Source organism: Frieseomelitta varia, unplaced genomic scaffold (assembly GCF_011392965.1).
Source record: "Frieseomelitta varia isolate USP_RPSP 00005682 unplaced genomic scaffold, Fvar_1.2 scaffold_659, whole genome shotgun sequence".
Lineage (NCBI taxonomy): Eukaryota > Metazoa > Arthropoda > Insecta > Hymenoptera > Apidae > Frieseomelitta > Frieseomelitta varia.
In genome coordinates this window covers 523,267-529,626 of record NW_025110433.1, presented here as the reverse complement: position 1 = coordinate 529,626, position 6,360 = coordinate 523,267, and the positions used below count along the sequence as shown (strand labels likewise).

At 31.9% G+C, this 6,360-nt stretch overlaps 1 protein-coding gene and 1 long non-coding RNA gene across 7 annotated transcripts in view; one reads left to right on the top strand and one right to left on the bottom strand.

The window, feature by feature from the left end:
* Positions 1–2,637, bottom strand: part of LOC122534995 — a 5,563-nt gene extending 2,926 nt beyond the window's left edge. The window contains exon 1 of the long non-coding RNA XR_006308040.1: positions 2,285–2,637. This is a non-coding gene — a long non-coding RNA (uncharacterized LOC122534995). The remainder of the gene's footprint in view (positions 1–2,284) is intronic.
* LOC122534993 (nuclear receptor coactivator 7-like) overlaps positions 1–6,360 on the top strand; it is a 54,138-nt gene that overhangs the window by 22,698 nt on the left and 25,080 nt on the right. The window lies entirely within an intron of this gene.

Sequence of the window (6,360 nt, the reverse complement as noted above, 5' to 3'; positions counted from 1 at the left end):
TAGTAATATTTAATTGTAATTTTGGAAAATTATAATTTAAATACTAGTAATATTTAATTGTAATTTTGGAAAATTATAATTTAAATACTAGTAATATTTAACTATAATTTTCGAAAATTATAATTTAAATACTTATAAATAGTAATATTTAATTATAATTTCCGAAAATTATAATTTAAATATTAATAATTTAAATATTAATAATTTAATAATTTAAATATTAATAATTTAAATATTAATAATTTAATAATTTTATTATTAATAATTTAATAATTGATAATTTTATTATTAATAATTTAATAATTGATAATTTTATTATTAATAATTTAATTACAATTTTTATAATCTTTAACTTAAATATTAATAATATTTAATTATAATTTAGATGTCCCGTTATAAACAATAAGAGCAATATTAAAAATACGATTAAATAGCAATCAAGCAGTAAACAAAAAATCTTCAAGGATAATTCAACAGTGCTCCACGAATAACAACAACAACAACAACAATAATAATAATAATTATGCAATTTTGAAAAAAATTGAAAGTCAATGAGGAAATAATTTCGAGTGCTTCTCGAAAATTTCGTTTCTCGTTTGACGTTTTTTTGTTTTCACGTTGAGCGGGTACGTGTAAGCGGTTGCAGCTAACGTTAAAATTGTTTCGGTGAAACGTGCGAGAGAGGCAGGTTGAACCGAACGCGAGTCGACGTGTACGCACGCTAAATTACCCAAGCACTTTTGATTGCGTAATGACACGCTTATGCTTTCTTGAACACACGCGTCTCGCTGATGGACGCTCACTTTCTCGACGAGCACGTACACGCCAGGAATCGATACAATTTCACACGGTGGTGGGGGAAAAAAGAGTTCGACGCAACTGGTGCATAATCGCCGCGGCTCTTATGAAAGCCGATTTCTGACGAAACAGTTTCGAGCGTTAGATCGATACGTGTATCGATAAGCAATCGATATATGTAGCTTTGGGACGATTTTCCTTGTGCGCCGCGATCGTGACGATGTTTCAAAACGAAATCACGTTACCGTTCCGCAATTTTACGTTGGCTGGGACATTTTTATTCATTTTGCACGTGCACAGGAGGCGTGTACAGTGTTAAAAATCATATTGGAAAGTATACTTCGTATATTGTTCATAGAATTGTATTATTCATAAAATAATATTTAATTAATCTTCTTAAATAAACATTAACTATTATAATATAATAATAATATACTCTAGCGTGATAATAATAAATATATTAATTATAATATAATAATAAATATAATAGTATAATACATATAATATTATTAGTATAGTATAATATGTATGATTGTATAACATAGATGTACAATTTGCACTTTAATTAATTTAAATGGTTTAAACTTTAAATTTAAATTCTACAAAGCTACAGTTTATTTGTTTTTATTTTTTCAATTCGTGTAATTCGTCACGAACGTGACTCGATATTGTAATATACATAAGGCAAAGGATAAATTAAATATTTAATAATTTTAAATTATAATAATGATAAATATTAATAATAAATAAATAATAATGATAAAATAATAAATATTAATAATGAATAAATAATAATCATAAAATATAAAATAAATAATAAATTAATAATAAATAAATAATAATGATAAAATATAAAATAAATAATAAATTAATAATAAATAAATAATAATGATAAAATATAAAATAAATAATAAATTAATAATAAATAAATAATAATGATAAAATATAAAATAAATAATAAATTAATAATAAATAAATAATAATGATAAAATATAAAATAAATAATAAATTAATAATAAATAAATAATAATGATAAAATATAATAATAATATAAACAATAATAAATTAAATATTGTATAATATTTACAGTAGATATAAATAGTACAAATATAGCACAGTAAATTTCTTCGATTCTACTCGACACACGCGCGTATATGCGAATCGTGAAAAATTCAAATTCGAATTTTCGTTCGGTGAACGCTTGAAACGTCCAGAACAGAAGATAGAGCAGAACACGCTCGGAATTGGAGAGGCGTGATTGCTTCTCGGTGTAGTTTCCCTTCTAATTTCCTCCCCTCGGCGATTATACCGCGTACAGAACGCCGTGTTCCTCCATATAAATCACCATAATCTCTTTAAGGAAGAAACGAGATCCCCCTTCCTCGAAATTTATCAACGATTCGCGAAGGATGCTCGTGCAACACGCTCGCGAGGCTCAAGTGAAACGGTGTTACTAAAGCAATATTGTATATTAAAGTAAACTTACTCAGTATATCAAAATAAAACTTCAAATCGAGTAAAAGTTTTTCTCTGCGAAAGCTGTTGAAAACATTCCTTCCGTTGGCCCAATCGTACTGGCTCGAAGCTAAAACGAAAGGCTAGAACACAGTCACTCCCTGGGCGACATTTTTCGAAGATTTGAATGCTTTCACAACAGGAACACAGAGAGAAGTGGAGCAAAAATACGATGCTTTTGTGGTAGGAATTTAATATCGGTTTGTGGCCACGTAACGAGCACGTAAGTGGTTACATAAACACTGGGCAGCCGGCGGAGAGATCGAGTGACTCGAACCCGTTATAGAAAGTTTCTCATGTGAGCTCTCTCGCGTTCGATCCGCGCCGGATCTCTCCATTATCCACCGGCAACGGTACTGAAACGACCATGATTGCCCTATAATCCGTGCATCCTGGTGCGATCGTCGTGTGCCTACGGTGTCTGCCGATGATTAGAGCCTCTGCTCTCTGCTCCTACGTTTCTCTCGGGGCATCGTTTCATCGATCAGTCGATTAATCTGATCGTTTCGTCGTCGTCGATCCACTTACAACGAATGATCGAAACGATGCTCGGATTTAGTTTCGAATCTGAGGATATTTTTTGAGATCGTGACTTCTCGCGGTTATCTTATAAAATTCTTAAATTGTGTAAATTTAATTTAATTTAACAGGATTATGTTGTATCGTAATTAACTTTAAAATAGAATTAAAATTATTATAATATATAATATAATTGTTATAGTAATCTTCTTCTATCTTCTGTTCTTTTTCTTTAATGTCGCATGGACAGCGAAGTCATTAGCGACAATATTGTAATAATAAATTATTACAATTAACTTTAAAGTAAAATTAAAATTATCATAATGTATAATATAATTATTATAATGATAAATGATTGCAATTGATTTTAAAATAAAATTAAAATTATTATAATGTATAATATAATTATTAGAATAATAAATTATTCTAATTGACTTTAAAATAAAATTGAAATTATTACAATGTATAATATAATTATTAGAATAATAAATTATTGTAATTGACTTTAAAATAAAATTGAAATTATTACAATGTATAATATAATTATTAGAATAATAAATTATTGTAATTGACTTTAAAATAAAATTAAAATTATTATAACATATAATATAGTTATTATAATAATAAATTATTATAATCAACTTTAAAATAAATAATAAATAAATAAACAATTAAGATTATTATGCTTAACTTTAAAATAAAATTAAAATTATTATAACATATAATATAATTATTGTAATAATAAATTATTATAATCAACTTTGAAATAAAATTAAATTATGTGTTTTAACAATTAAGATGATCGTAATTAACTTTAAAATAAATATTAAATAAATAAATAAACAATTAAGATTATTATAATTAACTTTAAAATTAAAATTATTATAACATATAATATAATTATTATAATAATAAATTATTATAATCAACTTTGAAATAAAATTAAATTATGTGTTTCAACAATTAAGATAATCATAATTAACTTTAAAATAAGTAATAAATAAATAAACAATTAAGATTACCATAATTAACTTGAAAATAAAATTAAAATTATTATAATATATAAAATGCACGCATGTGAAATACGTACGTATCCGAGAGCAGGTGGGTAAATTTGCTCGTTTGATCCTCGAAACGGGAGAGACTCGAATTCTTCTTCTAACCTCCGCCGAAGTTTCTTCAAGCGTGAACAAATCTCTCTCTCTCTCTCTCTCTCTCTCTCTTTCTTTCTCACTTTGACAGGCTCGTTTTTAATGAAACTACTGCGCTTTTACCATTCCATCGATATCGTTCGTCGTACTTTATTACGACGGCTCTCGACTCTCGCGCTCTCGACTGTTGAAAAGAGCCGGGGTCCTCGTCGAGTTCTCGTCGACTCATCGTTTCATCGTCGCGAGAGTCACTCGTTAACTCGGTTGAATTTTTCCGCGCGGAGGGAGAGGGGGGTGAAAAAAAAAAAGAGGCGTCGGTGACATCGTTCGCGACCGAAGAAGACGAATCGTCTTTTCGAGGCGAGCCCCTTCGAAAGCTGTCTTTTCAGCCAGGATTTCATAGTCGAGTTGGCTCGAAAGCTGGTCGGACACTCTTTAAATGCGTGCTCGAAACGCTCCTTTGTGAATCGCTCGCAAGTCTTTGGTAACGTCGCGGAGAAATTGATGTGCATTAGCACAGAGTCTGGAAGTGTGTGCCTCGGGGAGCTCGTGTTCCAAAAGATCCCTCCGGGATCAAGGAATTGAAATTAACGCGCAAAGATGGGATAGAAAATGGTGGTGTGTAACGGAGCACAGCTCTGGAGCTTTTGTTTGTACGTTGTGGCAAGAAATCACTCGAGCCTCGAATCGAGGTTGTAAAATTTCTAAAAATTCGCTCTGCCAAGTTCCGACGATCGACTCTAAATTTACGGAGACGTGGAAAGAAATTTTGGAAAGTTGGGGAAAATTACTAATTGATTATTCCGCTAGGCAATTTTAACTGTATTCTGTGAATTGAAAGAGATCTCTCGAATTATTAATCTGCTGATTAAACGTGTCGATTCTCTGAATCTACAAATCAAAAGGAATCTCCAAAATTTCCATAAAAATGTTGTTTTAATCTTCGATCCATTCGTTCCAGTTTTAATTCATCTACGAGTTGAAAGAAATTTCCATTGAAAATCATAAATTGTTGCTAAATGCAGTTGTCCGCTAATGCTAAATCCACGAGTCGGAATGAATCTCGTAGAGAGAACGTTGCAAATTGCTCGTTCCAATCACTTTGTTAGTTTCAGCGTTCACTCTAAACGCCTGCGAGTTGAAAAAACGCATCTATGGATCGAATTACAAAATGAAGCATTAAACTACAACGGATCAAGATTCATCATGATCTTCGAAATTCCTAAAGAAAGAAAAATCACAAACTACCCACTCTGCTTTAATCCATACGAAAGTCGAAAGAAATTGCCCGTTTAAGGGTTGAAGAGGCAGCATCTGACTACAAACGAATTTTGAAAATATTATCAGAAGAGATCTTTAAAAAGAGAAATTACAAATTGCTCTTCGTTTCGATCAACTTTCTCATCCTCAGCCAGTTGATTCTAAAACCTGAAACATACGAGTCGAAGAGAAACGGAAAATCGCAGAAAGGATCGAGGAAGAGAAACACCTGGTTACAACCAAGATCAAGGATTACCATGGATTTAATGGGAAAAACTTGGTGAAACGGGACAAAGGTGGTCGTGTCCGACTGGTCCCGATTAATTAATTAATTAATCGATCGGGAAATGGTAATTAATTAATTAATCGATCGCCGACGAAGGCGAAGCCCTCTCTCATCGGCGTCGAATAATTAAATTCCATTCTTGCCTCGTTACCTGTAACGTCTTACCGTCGGATAATACCGTCCAAGGGTTTTGTATGGTGGCGGAGGAGAAGTGGGAGAGCAGAGGGATGGAGAGAACTGGTACAAGAAGATAAGGACGATAATTGCGAGAGATGTAGTGTAGTAGAGAGGCTCCTGAGGCCAGAGATGAGAGAGGGAGTTATTATCGGATATATAAACCGCGTACGACCCTGAATAAGAAAGAGGAGGAAGGGGTGGAATGGGGGTGGATGCGGAACGAAGGTAACCCGGCTACGGAAGAAAAGAAAAGAGGGAAGAAGAATCCGGGACAACGGGTGATTTCTTGCCCGATCTTTTGTGAATGGGGCAGCTCTCCCTCTCGACGCCCAAGCATCTGTCAGAGGTGCTCATTCTTATCTTTTATCGACAGGTTGTTAAAATGAACGGGGGGATGTTTCCCTAAGTGGTACGCTATTGGACGTGTCTGTTAACCATAATGATTTTTAACCATAATACTTGTCAGTTCTGTCCTTCATTGAAGGTTAGTTATTTATTGAAAGGGATTTATTATATAAGTCATTTTACAATTCCTGAGTGGTACACTATTGGACGTGTTTATTAACTATAATAATGTTTAGGAAAATTCGAGTTTGGTTCTTGTCGTCAAATATGTATTTGTCGAAGATGGTCGATTTTAGGTTAGGTTTAGGT